Raw genomic sequence first — 19,738 nt, 5'->3', positions numbered from 1 at the left:
GTTTGGTTTTGTGTGAGGCCAGCTCTCACACTATAGCCCAGGCTAGCCTGGAATTCACTGCATTGTCTACGGCTAGCCTCAAACTTACAACAATCCTTCCTCAGCCTCCTAAGTGTTGTAAGCACAGGCATATAAAACCAAACCTAGCCTATTATTATTAATAATCATTTTGGGGACAGAGACAGGAGGACTGATAAAAGTTTGAGGCCAGCCTGGTCTATATAACAAGAGTTCCATCTCAAAACCAAACCAAACTCCTAAAACAAATATAGGTATGCTTTAGAGAAGACTATAACCTTCCCATAGCTCCTAAGGTCGAGTCTCTGATTTCCCAGAGCTTGGCTGGCCTGCCAGACCCCACCCAGGCCCCTCTGGGTTCACATTTGTTTCCCCTCCTGGGAGTGATGAGGCAGTGGAAAGTTTGCAAAGTCCTGCCACAGCCTGGCCTCCAGCAGGGTGTCTGTCCCATGGCAAACATTCAACAGGCAACAAGATACTAGTGCACACACTGGAATGGAGCACATGCCTCTGAGGCTTCCAGGAGCCCAGGTGGGCAAGCACTGAGCCTATTAGCAAAATGGAAAATGGGAGTGACAGTGAGCCGAAGGAAGCGGCTCTTCCTGTTACGCAGAAACACAAGCCTTGGGAAGGAAAGTTAAGAGCGTGGTTCTCTTTGCTTGTTTTTCCACTATCTTGTTAACTTTGCTGCGAAAGAGAAAAATCAGCTGCGGCAAGAAGGGCCCAGCCTTTTACTCCGTCTACACAAAGACCAAAAACCCAAACTTCTGTTTGAATCAGTAAGTGATGTAAATCTTCGATCGTTTAACATACCTTACTATTTCACAAGACTTGAAAAAACTCTGAATAGATTTTCACAAGAGTCAAGCCACATTTCCTAAAACTAATAAATGAACAACATCAATTTAATAAACCCCTTTAAACATGCAAGGGTCCTGCATGTTTAATTCATTTCTATTTTTTTCTGGGTTGGGGTGAGACAGGATCTTACTATGTAGTCTTGGCTGGCCTTTGGAACTCACTATGTAGACCAGGCTAGCCTCAAACTCATAAAGATCCTCTCGCCTCTGCCCCCAAAGTGCTGGGATTCAAGGCAAGGGCTGCCACACATACTTTCATTCATCTCTAGATGTTGGCTGGACAAACACAAAGACGTGACAAGTATAGCCTGTGGTTTTGAAACCTAGTTATGTGGAGACAAGCCAGCAAAATCCTTCTCTTTGTTGTAAACTGTCAAGTGAAGCCAGGCATGGAGGTGCAGGCCTGAAATCCGAGCGCCCGGAGGTGGAGGCAGGAAGATCAGGGGTTTGAGGCTAGACTGGTTCACAGTGAGTTGTAGGACAACCTGGGCTACATACGACTCTCTTCGTATGAAAAATATCAGAGGATGAAAGAAACAGGACACTTCGAGGGAAAAATTGGGAAATTTTCTCACACACACACACAAAAAAATTATGGCAAGGCAAAGGGGCGGAGCAGGCTGGAAGGGCAGTGAGGGCCTGATCCAACCAACCCAAAGGGCTTCTAGCTGAAGCTGCTAGTTCTTGTTTCCTAACTTTTTAGCACAAAAACCGTCAAGAGGTTCTCGGCTTGAACGCGGTCACCTTTTATGACAGCGAGCCCATAAAAGAAGGTTCCTTTCCAGTTTAGAAAGCACAGAAGACCTCGTAGTCATGGCTGGGTGATTAAAGCAACGGGCTAGCAAGCATGGGGAGACTAAACAGCATGACCTTGGAGACAACCAGCCGAGGGCCCCATGATGCAGACATGCATGGAAAACAGGCAAAGAACAGTGCAGCCACACACTGCTTCGCCACAGGGCAGTATTCGGAGAAATGCATCGTCAGGCAATCTTGCATTGTGCTAACATCATGTCTCAGACACGGCCTTAAGACAGCTACCGTGAATCAGGGGATGTAATGCATAGAACCCCTGCCATGCATGCACACCACCGCTGACTTGAGATATCACGTGACTGATGATGCGGGTGATAACCGGGGGTGTTATTGTGTCGCGAGGCACAGTGCCTAGTGAGTGTGAGCACTCACAGGGAATTCTTTCTTGTCTTTGGCCTGAGAAGTTTCTTTTGAAAGTGTTCTTTCCTTATTAAGATTAAATTCAGAGAAGCAGCGTCGTACAAGGCTCTTGAGTTAGCACTGCCAAGTGTAGCGAGGCTCCAGGGCTGGTGGCTGCCCAAACTGATGTAGATTTCCAGCTGGGCAGGATGTAGCCGGGACTTCCCAGCTGGGGCAGAAGCTCTTTCGTATGGAAGTCATACTCCCTTCCTATGCTACCGCTTGCTTTCCAGTTCTCTTGATGGGTCCTGCGTCCTGCTGATGCGTGCTCCTCTGGATTAGGCTCTATTTTCTGAGGTGTTCCCACCTCTTTTTGCTATTGAGTCGTAGAGGGCCTGGAACTCACTGTAGACCAGGTTAGCTTTTCCTTTGTCTGGTGACGAGAGGAGTTGAACCACCATGCCTTCCTGAATTCCTACTTCTAGACCTGTATCTACTTCTTTGCTTGTATTTCAGCCTTTCTGGTTTTTAACTGCCTGTTGTTATTATTATTACTATTTTAAATATAATTTATTTTTATTATGCAGTATTTTTCCCTGCATGTATATTTGTGGGCCATGTGTGTGTACAGTGTCTGGGGACACCGGAAGGTGTTAGATCCTCTGGAACTGGAGTTACAGACAATTGTTAGCTGCCATGTGTGTACTGGAAACCCAGGTCCTTTGTAATAAGAGCAAAAAGTGCTCTTAACTGCTGAGCTATTTCTCCAGCCCTACCACCACCACCACCATCATTGAGACAGGGCCTCAGGTAGCCCTTGCTGGCCCTGAATGCCTGATCTTGCCTCATGTCCTAAATGCCATCGGCTCCAGTTTCATGTTGGTTTTAATATGTCCCTCATCCTGCTTTTGGAAATTTAAAGAACTCTAATTTCCTGACACCATGGGTTTCCTGTTTCTGTCCTTTGATTTGTCTGTTTTCCTGGCTTCTGCTCCTGTGGTCTTTGATTACCTCTCTCTGTCTTTTTCTTTGGCACCGATCAGCTAAGTTTTGATTTATGCCTTGTTACGGTCCACGGGCGCTGTGTACAGCTTGACTCAGGATTGCTTACAAACTGACTCAGGACAAGAGGGCAGCCATATAACAACTGGTTCGCAATGGCATGGCTGATCAGAATGGCTGTCTATAAACAAGGTTGCTGTCTGTCCCTTTCTACACTGGCTACATAATAAACAGTGGCTCATGAGACTCCAGAGTCGTCCAAATGATGGGGGCCTTTTGGTCCTTTCTTAGTGCTGGTGTGCCAACTTTGAAGTATTTTCATGTCCAGGCTTGGTAGGAACTCCCACCACTCACAGTTCTAGAATTAATCTTTTTGTCAACCTCGCTACCACTAAGGGAACCAGAGAAATGGTAATACACATGAAAGGAATTATTACTAGCGAAGTCTTCCTTCCTTCCGTCTTTCCTTACTTCTTTGCAGGGTGAGGGGGCAAAGTTAAAACAGGATCTCACCATGCACAGGCTGGCCTGGAACTTGCTATTCATTCCAGGCAGACATTGAAATTGTAATCCTCCTGTATCAGCTTCCTGAGTGCTGGGATTACAAGCATGTACTACCATAGCCAGCTGATAGGGTAATCTTGATACTCAAACAGGAAGGTTGAAGAGGTAAATGCAAAACCAATAACCAACAACAACAGAGTTGTTATGACAGCTCTCAGAAGAGATGTGCTGAAATGCAGGACCTAGTTCAGGCTGACTTTGGAGGGAAAACATAATTTTGACGTCATTGAAAAGCCAGAAAATGCCTCTCCCCTTTACACAGCCATCAAGCCTTCGAAGTTATATATAACTGAATGGTTTTATTTTAGAACCTGGGTTGTGCTATGTAGCCTTGGCTGGCCTGCAATTCATTATTTAGACCAGGCTGGCCTTGAACTCACAAGAGAGCCACCCGCCTCTGCTTCCTTAGTGCTGGGATTAAAGGTATGTACCACCTTGTCCAGTGTTATAATTGATCACTAAATATAAAAATTATTAATAATAAAAATTAATCATAATCAAGGCCAGGCATGGTGCCTTTAATCCCAGCACTTGGGAGGCAGAGGTAGGTAGATCTCATGAGTTCAAGGCCAGCCTGGTCTACAGAGAATGTTCCAGGACAGCCAGGCCACAGAGAAATCTTGTCTAAAAAAAAAAAAAAAAAGTTTGTAGGAAGAAACAGAGAAAGTTAAGGTTAGGAAAGTAGACTGGGGTCTAATGATCCATGAAAACTAGAAACGGTAATTTGAATTTTAAAATGCCAGGTAATGAGAGACACAAATGACAATGTTTATGATCCATACATTTACTTATAAGGATGTTCTGGTTATCTACTCAAAAGTATAGTGAAGGTAGAATCTGCTAAAGTTAGTTCCACTTAATGCTAGCTAGTTTTTCAAGATATCCATAAATGCATTTATAATATGAAAAGATATAATTACATAATATAAATATCTTTCACATGGCTTGGAAAGCATTGTATGCCATATTCTAGAGACTCTCTCTCCCTCCCATCCTCCCTGTTTCCCTCCCTGTAGATCCAAGAACTCACTGGTCATTAACCCATGAAAAGCTCTGACCATGAAGAGTAAGCCAGCTCTCCTGGATCTCACTGGGTAGTTTCTTTTTCCTGTCACGCTAACAATATTCTAGATGTTTGGAAACATAACAGCTGAGAGACTCACAGAACACACACATGTGCCACTACAACTAAATATGTGTACTTTATCATTTTATTATTAAAATATCCAAGTGAATGTGCATACTTCAAATGACCATTTTCACACACATGAGATCTAGTTATAGAAAAATTAATCTTGAAAAAAGGGGTCTGTACCAGAGATTAAATGCAGTATCTATCTATCTATCTATCTATCTATCTATCTATCTATCTATCTATCTTATCTTATCTATGTATTTTTAAGTATAGACAGGGTCTCACATCTCACCCGGTAGCCTTACCTGTCCTGGAACTCACTATGTAGAACAGGCTAGCCTAGAACTTACTCACTGTGTAGAGCAGGCTAGCCCAGAACATGTAATGAGTCTCCTATCTCTGCCTCCTGAATGCTAAGATTAGAGGCATGAGCCATCACAGCCAGTGGTGTCTTAAGAGCTGATTCTGGTTTTTTTTACTCTGCAGAAGTAAGACATTTGCACATGCCTTCTAGAAATTTCTTTGAGCCAGGTAGAGTCTATAAGTCCACATAACCTTTTATACAAGGTTATTTACCTAAATTTATACAAGGTAATTTATTTATACAAGGTAATTTACCCTAAAAGGGCTCAAAGGAAACTCCACCATTTATGCTTCTGTCAGAAACTAGAGCAGTTATTTACCCCAAATTTTCTCAACCCAAAGTCAAATGAACTACCATTCAATGGTAGCTAGATCATACGTTCTCAAACTTCTTTATGTATTGTTACAGGTCTTACATGTGAAAGGGGAAAAGACAGCTGGACCCGTCCCCAGCTACTCAGGAAGCCAAGGCAGAAGGATCAGGAGTTCAAGGCTTGCCTGAACAACTGTGGAGACCCTGACCAAACAAACAAACAAAAGAAGGCTGAGGCTGAGCATATACCTTTAGCGTATACCTTTAATCCTAGCACTTGGGAGGCAGAGTCAGGTAGATTTATGAGTTCACGGCCAGCCTGATCTACAGATCTACAGCTCGAGTTTCAGAATCTAGAGAAACCCTATTTCAACCCCCAAAAGCAAAACGGCAGCTTTGGATATGGCTCAGTGGTAGAGTGCCTGCCTAGCATGTGTGGGCCTCATCTTCGGTCTCCAATATGATGAGGTTGGAGACAAGGGAAGAGTTATTTCAGGGTGGCTCTTAGCTAGGGTAGGAATTATTGAGGGCTGGGAATTACTAACGCACGGCTACTCTAGTAACTGTGACTTCCACATCTTCTACTTTAATCAACTGCAGGTCAAATTATCTGAAAAAAACAAAAAACAAAAAACGAGGTCTAAAGATGTGGTTCAGTGGTAGAGTGCTTTCCTAGGAGAACTCTGAGTTTGTTCCTGGCGCTTCTCTACCGTGTTTACCTTTTTGTCGTCATTCTGTAAGAACAGCTGGCCTGCCAGGCAAGGTGTGCTTGCTGGTACAACGGTGGCATGGCGGTTATGGGTGCAACCAACCAACCAGTTTCTGAGTGGAGTTGAGGCCTGCTCCACAGGAGGGAATTCATGCCTGGTCAAAAGACCATGACTCAGGAGGTTAGAGGCCCTAGGTGAGGGGCACCTCCTACTGCTATTTTGCTAAATGGACCTGTCCTCAAACTGTCTTCTAAATGATTTAGTATTTAGGCTACGCTCATGCATTAGTGTTGCTCTCAGCTTTGCCCAGAGAAGATTCTGCAGCAGTGGGTGGCAGTTAACGCAGACTCAGAAGTGACTAAAGTGCTGAGAATACGTGACTATGGAGAGCTCATCCCTACATGGAACATCTGTATCAACCGCATAAAAGCTCAGAAGTTAAGGGGGAGTAGAATGAAGTAGAAAGAACGTTAAGAGCCAGAGGCTAGGGAGCAGCACGGTGAAATACTGTCTTCTGGACATGACGCAGCTGTGGCACTCATGAGCTCATAGCAGCCGTGGTTACTCACGCAAGCTCTGCAGACCAACCCAACTTTGGATGTAGTAGGTTAGCACCACCACCGTTACCACCACCACCACCACCACCACCACCACAGGCATGAAGGGGATGTATTGGGGGTTAAGGAGGAATGGATAAGATCAAGACACACCGTGTCAAATAATAAGTAAAGGCATTTAAAATAAAAAAAAAATTAGAACAATCCCCTACACACCATGACATCTTCATGGTACTTAAAACAGCAATCCCACGTTGTCTGATATATAGTGAATATTCAGGTATTATCTTGGACATTTCCAAATTTTCTCTATTTGCTTCTTTATTTTGAATTCAAGGTTGAGACAGGGTCCTTCTATACATCACCCGGGCTACCCTAAAACTCACTATGTAGACCCGGCTGGGATTAAGGCCAGCCCCATCACATCCTGTCCCCCCAAATGATTTTTTTAATAGCTATTGGTTTCTCATCTAGAAGTCAAAGTCCACAGGCACCAAGCCACAGTTACACGTAGATCTCCATCTGAAATAGGCGCTCCCCTGCCCCTGCTTCATCTCGGCTGGAATATTACATGGGTGAAATGATGGTCTTTTCATTACAGCACGAGACTCACAAGAGAAAGCACCTTGGGGTGCTTCTGGGGTGACCGTTGGGGTGAGGGGATGGTGGAAATCATTGCATTGTAAAGACACATCCTCCCTGCGTAAGACGCTCTGAGGTAACACGAAAATCCTGCCCTCACCCTTCTCTCACTCAAAGGTTTTGTACCAGCTGCTTGAGTTAGGTCAGTGTTTGCCCAGTGTGTTGCTCAGTCCTTCTATTGTGCATTCACTCTCCACACAATAAGCCATCAGTACCATTCTCTCTTTTCTCACTGTATATCCTCTCTGCTTATTTCTTGCTCGAGTGTCCTCCCCCACCTACTTGCAGCGCACATTTGACAGCTCAGGCCCAGCCCTAGGAAGCCGCCAATCTTTATCGGCTGATCGCAATGCCTTCTGCAAACAAAATCACCACATCGTGCCCTGCCAATTTGTGTTAACATAAAAACCAGACCTCTGAGATATTTATTGAGATAAACTGGAGAGAACAGAGGGAAATAAGGTATATTTAAAATAAAACAAAACAAAAACTGGACTGGCCAAAGCCCTAGAAAAAAAATCTTCCTGCTTCCTTGAGGAAAAACTGTTCGTTCTGTCTCCATTAAGCTTTTTGTAAAAGTGTTAAAACACCCTTGCCATTTTAGTTCCTCGATACAAGAATCCAGGAAGAAAAGAGGCTTAGAATCCATTTCACCAAATACCCCATTTTGATGGAGAGCGCAGCTCAGAGAGGCGAAGGGGTCTGGCCCAGGATCCCTCAGCTCCTCCATGGTGGAGCTGCTACAGAAACCATGCTTTTGTAATATGTCCTCTGATGTTCTTTATTTTCTCCTTTCCCAAGCGCATGGTGAATTAGATATGTAATAGGCACCGAAGAAGGGGTGGCGTTTTCGGCCTCTTTACTGTAATTTGCCTTTTAGCCGCACCACTGTAACCTTCTGCTATTTTAAAATAAAAATTCCCAGAACCTTTTATTATCATTTAAAAAAAACATAATTTTTTTGCAGGTCAACAGGTTAAAGCAAGGACGCCTCGGAAAGGCACAGACTAACATGATTTTAACCAGGAAGAATAAGAAAAATATTCTCGGGGACCTGCCTGGGGCGGCTTTCTGAATGCTTGATGCGTCCTGTGACAGCTCCGGGGACCTCAGAAAAGATGCCGGCCTTCCTCTCCCAGGCTCCTGCTCAACCGAGGCCGCGAGATGCTCGCGACTCCCGGGGCTTATCACACACAGGTTCACAGGAGCAGAGAAAATGGGAAACAAAGCCCAGCGTGGAAAACCCTAGCTCCGCAGCCCCGGGCGATCGGAGACCGCGCCCTCTCTGCGTCTGTTCTTGGACAGAGGTGCTGAGGGGCTGCGGGGCTGCAGAGCACAGTGCAACCGGTACCTACTCGCATCCCCGACCGCCCGGCGCCGTCCCTGCCACCCAGCGTACCCGCCGCTCGGGTGCAAGCCGCTGCGGGCTCCGCTTGGCCTCGCGCCACGCAATAGAGCATCCTCCCGCGAACACGCAGGGTGCGGCGGTTGCTGAGCCACCGACCGGGGTCCTGCAGACAGGCTTCCCCAACAGTCCCCTCCCGCCCTAGGTTCTCACCCTTGCTTGTGCCCATCCCGAAGCTGAAGGTCCTGGCCAGCAGCAGCCTTGGAGCGCTGAGCGCTCGGTCCGACCAGCAGGGGCGGTGCCGTGGCCCCGGGCTAGAGCTGCGATCAACAGGCGGCTCCCGGCCCGGCGCGGCGCGCGGGGCGCGCGGCTGCAGCGGGGCAGCCTGGGAAGCGTAGTTCCGGCGGCGCGCTGTGGCCACACAAGAGACAGGACCCCTGCCCGGGCCGCGGCTGAGTCTCCCTAAGACGCGCTTGTCTCGCAGGGTCCTCCCCTAGAATCTGGTGCTATTATAAGCGCCAGCGCGCTGCGGGGCAGGTGGAGCCTGGGCTGGGGGGGAGCTGGGTAGGCTCTGTGGAGATGCTCAGGATCACTGATGCCCGTGGGTGGCAAGACTGTGGACAAGTGAGCATCTTTCTGGGCAGGTGAAGGCTCACCCGGGGTCAAGCTCAGAAACAGACCAGGCTTGCTCTAGGATTTACTGGCTGGGTGTGGGCGTGGGAAGGACTGGATGGGTTAATTGCTTAGGGAAGAGGAGAGGAAAGTTAGCTGGGGTTTAGGGAGCTTGATAAAAGTTTTGTTCTTTGAGGTGCCGGAGAACTTAACATGCTGTCTTCACAAGATATAACCCTGGACACTAGACTGGATACTCGGGATAAAATGTTACCAGCTTAAAGATGCGACACGGGAGTTAACGACCACAGGTCTGCTCGTACTAAGAGCACACACACTAAGGAGTCCCATCTTGGTGACGAGAATCGTTATTTGGATGCAGTCTCCAGATGGGAATGCCCTACAAAAAGCGCTGTGCAAAGAGAGCGGCATTTTTGTCCTGGGTAATGTCGAAACTCCCCGAGTTTATTACTGTGGGCCTTTTAGTCTCACTGTCTCCCGTGAGTAGGTACAGGAATGCCTGTTTCTCTCTGCCTTCTTCTTAGGAACCACAGAATATTATCCTGTTTCCGAAACATGAAAGTTGGATGGGATGAATCTCCGATTGTGGAAGTACATGGCATGTGATTTCCTTGCAGAAACTTATTTTTTGAGGGCGAGCAGGGTCTTATTATGTAGCCTAGGCTGGTCCTGATTTGTTGGAGGAAGGTCCGACTGTGTTTGTTTGGTTGTTTTTTCAAGAAAGAGTTTCTCTGTGTAGCCTTGGCTGTACCGGACTCGCTTTCTAGGCTGGCCTCAAACTTTAAGAGATCTGCCTGCCTCTGCCTCTGTCTCCCAGAGAGCTGGGTTTAAAGGTATGCACCACCATGCCCGGCTGCCAACTGTGTTTTTAAGTGGGGATTTCAGTGCCTTGAGATCTGGTTACTGCTTTGCCATGGGCATTGTTATTAATGTTGAGCCAGTGCCCATGTGATGATAAGTAATGTTCCCCAATTATCCCTGATTGGCTGATTAAAAGGCCTACCCCAGGGCAGGGTGGATGTGAGGGTTGGAAGGAGGTTCTGGAGCTTTGGGGAGAAAAGGACCTGGGGGAGAGGAAGACAGGTACCTGAAGAGGAGGAAAGAGAGAGCCAGGATGGGTTAGGGTGGAGAGGAACGCATGGCGGGATCATCCTGGGGCGAGGAAAGCAGCCAGGTGAGGAATGTCAGCAGGTATTTTGGGATTATGGATGGGAAGTAGCCCAGAGAGAAATTATTAGAGCATATGTGTAAGATGGGGGCTTAGGAGGGTCATAGCTGCCTTTCCCCGGGTGAAATAAGGCTAGTCTACAATCTATCAGGTGTCTGTTTCTTATCGATTGTGATAGCATGTTAGAGAATACTGCCACAATAACTATAGGGCTAATAATATTTGTTGTTAGCCCATACTTTTAAATTATCTGCAACACTGATTTTGCTTCCTGAGGCTTGGGATTGCAGGCATGCACCGCCACGCACACAAAACAGGCATTTTCTGATTCGATTTGACTCTTTGCAGGGTACTTTGGGCACAGGCTTTGCTAGGACACTTGTGCGTTACAGCTGTGCTGAGGTGTCTTTTTTTGGTTTTGAAGCTGCCCCATGCAGTATTTCACTGTATGGTGGGATTTGTGTTTATAAATACAGTCCAGGAAGATGAATTAAAGAGATGGACGCCCCAGGGCTGATGGGATCTGCACTAGACAAAGGGTGAATGAGAGTGAACTTCAGTGACTGCTCTCTGGAATGAGGTATGTAACGGTCAAGCGGCTAAAAAAAAAATACGCTGCGGAGGAAATTCTATAGTTGAAAATAATAGCAGCGACTTCGTATGTGTGAGAAAATGTGCTGTCCTGTTCCTGTGTTTGTTTTATTTTTGTCGTCGTCCTGCGGGATGGGCAGAGGGGGTTTTTCTGCCTTCAGAGTCATTCAAGACAGAGAGGTGAAAGGACTTACTCAGGCCTGCCCGGCTTAGCCAGGCAGTAAGGCCGTCTTCTTTCTAACACTGATAACTCTTGCAGAGGATACAAGTTTGGTTCTTGGCACCTACATGAGACAGACCACAAGATCTTCTGACTCTAACCTTGGGGTATCCTATGCCCTTTTATGGACTCCTGGGGCATCCACACACAAGTAACATACACATTGAAACAAATATAAAAACAACAACAACAACAAAAAAAAAACAGGCCAGTGGGTGGCCAAATCAGAAAATAAAAGCTGGAAACTAGGGTGGTGATCACAGGTGTACCATGGCTGCTGAGAGACACTAGTGTCTCCGTGGTCAGTTATAACCCTGCAAGTAGACGTAAATGGATTTACGGAAATGCAGAAAGTAGAAAACTTACTTAACTTTCCCATTTTTAATACCAGCGATCAATAAACTAGGTATGGTGGCACACCTATAATTCCAATGTTTGGGAGATGGAGGCAGGAGGATCTCAGGTTCAAAGGCACCCTCAGCTGCATAGTAAGCCTAAGGTCAACCTGGGTGACAGAGAGCCTGACTCAGAACAGCAGATAGACAGGCAGACAAAGAGACAGACAGACAGAAATTATTAAGAAGCTGGGCCTGGCAGTGCACCTCTGTAATTCTAGCTCTTGGTAGCTGAAGCAGGAGGATTGCTGAGACATTAAGGCTGTCCTGGGCTACACAGTAAATGATAGGAAAGCCTGGGTTATGGTGTGAGATACTATTTCAAAAATCAAAATACCAGCCCTGTGGGGTGGTACAGGCCTTAAATCCTGGCACTCGGGAGGCAAAGGCAGGAGGTCAGAGGTCAGTGAGTTCAAGTCTAGCCTATTCTACATAGTGATCTCCCAGAAAGCCAGGGCTACATCGCGAAACTCTGTCTCAAAAGACAAAAGAACAACAACAACAACACACACACACACACACCCACAAAGACAAAGCAAGTAGTGGGTGTGATGGTGTGTACCTTTAGTTGGAGCATTTGTGAGGTGGAGACAGTAGGGTCAGGTAGTCAGGGCCAGCCAATGTCTACTGGAAAGGCTGTTTTCACAAATGACAGCAGCAACAACAACAAAACCAAGCAAGCAAACAAACAAAAATAAATAAAGAGACGATAGTACCAGTGCCAGTCTGTGGAGTTCTTCAGATTTATTGTTTAGGTGCTATTTTTTTTTTAAGAAGAAAGGAAACAGTCAGTCCTTTGACTTAATTTAAACCTGTCAGAATTCCTAGACCATACTTTGAAAGTTTTTTTAAAACTTTACCAAGCTGCCCTACAACTTGGTATTTAGCTAAAGGTGACCTTGAACTCTTGATCTTGCCTCCACCTTCCAAGTTACGGTGTTACAGACCTGTAACGTGATGCTAGTTTTGCCCCGACCTGTGTGTGTGTTTGTTTTTGTGTGTGTGTGTGTGTACATGCTCATGCACATATCCATACATGTATGTGGCAGCCAGAGGTCAACCCTGGGTGTCATTCCTCAGGTGCCATCTCTCCTTGTTTTTTGTTTTTTTTTTTTGTCTTAAACAGATTCTCTGTTTGGGGCCTGGGGTTGGTCAGTGGGCCCCCGTTTCTGCCCTTCCATCCCTGGGGTTATAAATAACTCACTTTTGGGGGTGCTAGGGATCAAGCTCAGAGCCTCATGCTCCTGCAGCAAGCGCTTTCCCACCTGAGTCAATTCTCTGCTGACTGTTTGGATGGTGAAGATGCGGAAGTAAGTGAGAACTGGGAGACTGCCGTCATCGTCGGGTGTAGCCTCTTCAGGCAGACGAGGAAAGTGACGCGCTGACAGGAACGTGTCAGACAGCAGAAAATAAAGGTGTAATTAATAGTTACAAGGAAGTGCTCTAATTGTGACAGAACATGTAGCACACCCCAGTGGGAGGGAGTAACAGTATTATTGGTTGCCTGTTCCACATCCATTTTATTCTCCTCTTCCTTCTTCTTCTTCTTCTTTGTTGTTGTTGCTTGTTTGTTTGTTTGAGACAGGATTTCTCTGTTTAGCCCTTGCTGTCCTGAACTCACTTCTGTAGACCAGGCTGACCTCACACTCAGAGATCTGCCTGCCTCTGCCTCCCAAGTGCTGGGACTATAGTCAACGCACCCCCATCCCCACCCCCACCCACTTCAGCTCTTTTATGTTCTTTACTTAGAATGTTTCCACCAGGGAAGGGCGCCCTAATACCATCTGAGGGATGTGCTCTTAACCCTGTTATGGCCGTGGAGAACAGGACCATCCTCCCTGGATTATGTGACATTTTAGTCCAAGGAGTTGGCACTTAACATTTTCTGGCCGGTGGTGACGCCTGAGGCAAGGACTGCTGGAGAAACCTCTCTTTTGCTGTTTGTTTTATTCTTTGATAATTTCATATGTGTTTATCCACCTGACTCCCCCTTCTACTCCTCTCAGATACCTCCCGGTATGTCCCCCTCTCACCATTATGTACCCCCCCCGCGCCGTTGAATCATTTCATGCTGTCTGCTGAAATAGACAGCTGTCTGTTGGCTTGATCTAATGCAAGACATAGTAAGTACAGCTTGTTCATGATAGCAACAGCTGTGCCCAGAAGACATCATTTCAGAGCAAGTCCCACCCTCCTCTGGCCCTCAACATCGTTTCTGCCTCCTCTCCTGTGTGAAGGAACTTCTCGCTCTTAAACAGAGATACACAGAAAGACCATGCCATTATTCATGACGGATGTCGTTTCGCAGGGCCATGTGGCTTGAAATTGGAATGGCCGTCTTATAACCATCAGGGCTGCCAGCCGAAGGACAAAAACCACACTGATGTTGTCCGAGTGGAGAGAAAGAACGAACTCGTGATCTGTACTGCTGTTGTCAAGTCAGTAAACCAGCCAGGCTTGGTGTTGTCCTACTTCCAGCTCTCTTGTTATGTGAGATAATAAATATCCTTATTGTTGAGTCCATTTGAGATGGGGTTTTCTATTACGTGGAGCTGAAAGCTTCCTAAGTGTTACTTAGGATGTGAAATGTGAAAGTTCTTTAGATAGTTTGAAAGACTACTTCCTAGAGCCGATAAAACAACCGAGCACTACAAGCCCCAGGCAAAGGAACACAAAGAGACATTATCACACAACAGATAACAACATGGATTTTAACACCAGAGTCTGAGCCCAGATATTTACTGGTGAATCAACTGTAGTCAAAATTCCTTAAACTCCTTAAGCCGTGTGTTCTTCATTTCTAGATTAGGAAGAATTATAGATACCATGTAGGGCTTTTGGGAAGGTTGGATGAGATCACTAGCTTCAAGTGTGCTACAGAGGGATGAAGCAGTTAATAAGGACTGCAAGAGCAACAGCATGTTGACGACAGATGGGTTAAATCATATTTATAGCAGCAAGCATTTAAAAGCGAGTCACTGTGTAATAGGGACCATGTTAAATGGAACCAGGGTAATCCTACCAGCCAAGTCCAGGGTGTAGCAAGCTACATGACTAACACGGCAGCATTTTTTCAGTAAATCGGGAGTAAAACAAAAGAGGGAAGGAAGGCTTGCAAATAGGTGGAAATTCAATAGATATTGGTTTGCACCAAAGAGCTATTAAAAATTTGCAGCACTATCTGGTGAGGTGGTACACACCTGTAATCCCTGTATTTGGGCGGTGAGAGCAGGAAGATCAGGAGTTCAAGGTCTCTTCAGCGACAGAGCAAGGTCAGGACAGACTGGGAGTACTGTGCACGCACGCACACACACACACACACACACACAAGCACTAAGATGCAAACATAGGATATTGGATTATATTAAGGTACTTTTAAAAAAAAGATTTGGGGTAGTACTGATGGTATCATGATCATGTATTTTAGAATTCTTATCTATCGGCATAATAAACAGTATTTACCAAAGAGATAGGGGTTTGCTTTTAAAATAATGTAGCCTGGGAGTGTGTGTGTGTGTGTGTCTTTGTGTATGAAGGAGCAGAGTAGGGGGGCATAGATGAAATAGGACTGGTTGTAAGTTGATAATTGTTGAAGCCCCCATAATAGTGTTTTCTGGTTTGGAATGTTTTATTTTGAAACAGATTATCAAATAGACCAGCTCACCATGTAGCTGAAGCTGAACTTATATCTTCCTGCCTCCATCTCCAAAGTGCTAGGGTTGCAGATGTGAACTGTAATGTCCAGATTTTTTATTTTTTTGACACAAGGTTCCAAAATGCATCACCAGTTATGTTGGTCTGCAATTTTCTTTCCGTGTCTTTGAATGGGTATTAGGATAATATTAGTTTTATGGAACGATGCTAGTGTTTTCTTGTCTTCTGTCCACTGGAAATGTTTGTGAAAGCATGATATTAATGTTTCTCTGAATGCTTGGTAGAATCTGCTGACGAAGCTGTCTGGGTCTTGGTAGAGTCGTTTTGTGTCTGAGGAAGGAGCTCACTATGTAGCCCATGTTAACCTTAAATTTATGATCCTGACTCAGCGTTCCCAAAGGCAGGGATAAAGGAGTTCCTGACCTTTTTGTCATTCTTTGTCCTTGTTTTGAGACAGGATGTCAGTGTGTATTCCAGGATGGCTTCTGACTTGCAACTGTCCGGCCTCAGTTCTTTCAAGGACTCAGATTATAGGTGTGTACCACCAGGCCTGTTTGGCTTGGCTTTTCTTTACTCAGAGGCCTTTTGTTGTTGTTTTAGCTTTTTATTGATTCTTTGGGAGTTTCACATCATGAACCCCAATCCCACAATCCCCCTCACCTCACTTCATATCTTCCCTCTGCCTTTGCATCTTCCCTACCAAAAGGAAATTAAAACAAAACAAAACAAAACAAAAATAATGAAAACAAACAAAACAAAGCACAGAAAACATCTCACTGTGGAAGCCGTAGTGTGTTGCAGTGTCCGTAGTGTCCCACAGTGTAGCTTTTGTCCACACATCTTTACTTGCAAAGGTTCATTGCAATGAATCATTGGTCTGGTTCAAGGCCTTTGGCTTCTGCTACTCCATCAATACTGGATCCTCACCAGGACTCCTCTTGGTTATTCTGTTGTTTCCCTGTGTCATGGAGATCCTGCAGCTTTGGATCTGCAGAACAGGCCATTTCACATACTCCAGAAGTTCATAGGTGAGGTAGATGTTGGGGTGGGCCAACTCAGAGTTCTGGATATGAGCCTGGGTGGTAGCTGAGCTGGTTGGCCTGCCAGCTCTCCTCTACCCACACCACCAGGTATGCTTTCCAGCTAGCTCAACCAATGCTGCAGCCAGCAAGAGGGAAGGGGCAGCTCACCTACCCATGCCACTAGCTCCACTGTGTTGCTTAGTCTAGGTGCAGCTACTGCTCTTCTGAATGCTGCAGCTAGTGAGGAGCAGGGCCAGCTCTCCCACTCTCATGGACCCCTGGGCCAGCTCTCCTGACTGCCTTGCTGTGACAAGGGACAATGGGGGGGGGCATTACCCCTTCATCCATGCCATCTTATGGCAGATGAGGGCCAGCTCTCCCATGCTCACAGTACAATTGGGGCTGGCTCACTTGTGCCTCCCCTCCCCCCTAGGGGCCAGCTGTACTTGCTGCCCAAGGAAGTTCTGGGCCCTCTCTCCAAGTGCTGAAGCAGGAAACAGCTCTCCAGCGTGCCATAGTCAGTGAGGGGCAGGGCCAGCTCTGCATAGCCCTTGGGCATCTAGGTGGTCCCAGGCAGTAGCCTGGACCAGGTATATCCACATGGTTTTTAGTGGTAATATAAGCCACAGACATCAACCCAGACACCTGCTGCTGCATGCCATGGACCCAGACATGGTCCTCAGTGGCAGCACAGGCTGGGACTTCACCATGGCCTCAGGTGGTGGGGTGGGCTACCCACAACGGGCTCTACCTCCCCACCCTAGAATCTTCAGTTCCACCTTTCTTCACAATGCTGAAACGGTTCCACTTCTCTTTCTCTGCCATCTGCCCACCACATACTTGCATAGTGTAGTGGTTCTCCTCGAGGGCAGGCCACGTGGAAGGAGGGTCTCTGGGTGGTCTCTTTTGTCAGTGCCACATGGCATGGCAGGGGTCGTGTCTCTGTGTGTGTCTTCCTCTGCCCATGCTGTGTGGTGTGGTGGCAGGCTGGTCTCTGGGTATCCTCTGCCCATCTTTACTGCATGGTATGTTGGTGGGAGGGCCTCTGGATCTATTCAAGTTTTAAAATGACTAAATTGGACTTTTTTTTTTGAGACAGGCTATCATGTAGCTCAGACTGGCATGAAAACTCACTGAGGCTGTCCTTGAATGTCACATCCTCTTGTCTCTGACTTCCAAGTGTTTGGATGATGGGTATCACAGCCTTGCCCAGCTTTGATTATATACCTCTTCTTGGGTTAGTTTCATTAGTTTGTGTCTTTCTGATAATTTTCTCACTTCAGTTATCTAATTTATTAACAGAGTTGTTCATCATATGCCTTTTATTTCAATAAGGTAAGTACTGATGTTCTTTTACTCTCAATTTTAAGCACGTCAACGTGAGTTCTTTCTCCCTGTGGTGGTTTGAATAGGAACGGGCCCCCATGGACTCATGTGTTTGAATGTGTGGCCCATAAGACGTGGCACTCTTAGGAGGTGTGGCCTTGTTGGGGTAGGTGTGGCCTTGTTGGAGGAAGTGAGTCACTGTGGAGGCAGCCTTGAGCTCGCATATATGCTCAAGCTATGTCCACTGTGGCACACAGTTTCCTTTCTGCTGCCTGTGGCTCACGATGTAGAATTTCTGACTTCTTCAGCACCGTGTCTGCTTGCATGCTGCCATGCTTCCCGCCGGGATGATAATGAATTAAACTTCTGAGACCGTACGCTAGCTCTCACTAAATGCTTTTCTTTCTAAGAGTTGTCTTGGCCATGGTGTCTCTTCACAACTGTTCTTGAAAATAAAAGGTATTGGGCTAAATATGTTTATTATTAGCCCTATAATTATTATGGCACTATCGTCTAACCCGCTATCATAATCAAATAAAGCATAGACACCTGTTAGATTTTAGCTTTGCCTTATGTCACCTTGGGCATGGCAGATAGTACCTCCCGGGAGCCGCCTTCCATTATCTCCCAGCCTCCATCCATTCCATCTATTCCATCCTTAACCGTTCTTACCTGGGCTACCTTCCATCCATACTCTCATAAATACTTGCTAATTTTTTTCATCTTGACGTTTCTCCCCATGCCATTCTCTGAGTCCACATGGTTCCTTCCATGCTAACCCATCACGGTGTACTCCGTCCATCCTCTCTTCCTGTCTGTCTCCTCCCGCGAGTCTCCTGTCCCAAAGCCCGCAAACTTTGGCCATGCCTACCTTATTCTGCCCTGTTCAGGCTTGGGCTTTTTAACCAGCCAATCGGGAATAATTCCTTAGGCAAGGTTAAATAGCAATACCTGGGGTATATGACAGTTTGCTTGTAAACAGTAAGAATCTCGGGAGGCAAGCAATTAACAAATAAAAAAGCACCAGACCATTCTCCAACATCTAACCAAGATACTCCCCTTGGTCAGTCCATGTAAAAGTTAATAAATTTTGTTCATCTATCAAAGAACTATCTTTTGGTTTTGTTGACTTGCTCAAATTTTTCTAATCTATTTTCTTTGGTTTTATTTTAACATTTGTTAGATTAATTGTGGTTTCAGGGTAAATCCATCCACACATTTAAGGAAGAAATCATATCAGTTTTATACAGTCTTTAATAGAAAGCCAAAGTAGCTACAATATTTGACAATATTTGTGAGGTCAATATTACAAATATTACAATATTTGTGAGGTCAACAATGCCCTATTTCTAAACCAAAGACATTACAAGAGAAGAGAATGACAGGTCAGTAGCTCCCACAGATACAAATGAAAAAATCCTAACAAAGTATTAGCAAATTGGATTCAACCACATATAAAATGGATTATATACCATATAAGTGGTATATACCATACAAGTGGTTCAACACTCAGAGACCAGTTTAATTGATTATATCAACAGGGGAAAGAAGAAAAAGGATGAAAAGGTTTTGACAAATTTAATGTGTATTCATGATAAGAAAAACTCACAGAAAACTTGGAATAAAAGGAGGCTTCCTTGATTTAATAAAGAGAGCCCATTAAAACGAGAACAACAACAGCAACTCTACAGCTAACATAACACAACGGTGAGAAACTGCGTTTTTCCCCAGCTCCATAAACAGGGCAAGGATCTCCTACCTCAACATTCCCAGTTAACATCACAGTGCTAGCTGACGCAGTAAGATCTTTTAAAAAAAAATGTCGGGGGAGGTGGTTGGGGGAAGAGAAGAGCTGGGCGTAGATGGTGAAGTTCGTGGTGGGATGGAATCAGAAGCAAGAGGATTGCCTCAAGGTTCAGGCTAAAATTCTAAACGGGGGCTGCCCCAAATGTTCGTGCAGCTGCGGGTGCAAAAGGATGCTCCAGAAGTCCCATGTCATAAAGTCTAGCGACTGTGTAGCAGCTGTGAGCTGCTATATGAGTTCAAGTTTATGAGCACACACCAA

At 45.7% G+C, this 19,738-nt stretch overlaps 1 protein-coding gene across 1 annotated transcript in view; it reads right to left on the bottom strand.

The window, feature by feature from the left end:
• Tmod2 (tropomodulin 2) overlaps positions 1 to 9,036 on the bottom strand; it is a 45,590-nt gene extending 36,554 nt beyond the window's left edge. The window contains exon 1 of the mRNA XM_021631613.2: positions 8,878 to 9,036. The gene's annotated coding sequence lies outside the window, so the exon portion shown is untranslated. The remainder of the gene's footprint in view (positions 1 to 8,877) is intronic.
• Between the last annotated feature and the right edge of the window lie 10,702 nt (positions 9,037 to 19,738).

The sequence above is a fragment of the Meriones unguiculatus genome, chromosome 6 (assembly GCF_030254825.1).
Source record: "Meriones unguiculatus strain TT.TT164.6M chromosome 6, Bangor_MerUng_6.1, whole genome shotgun sequence".
NCBI lineage: Eukaryota > Metazoa > Chordata > Mammalia > Rodentia > Muridae > Meriones > Meriones unguiculatus.
The sequence above is the reverse complement of the archived record's forward strand: the minus strand, read 5'-3'. Positions and strand labels throughout refer to the sequence as shown.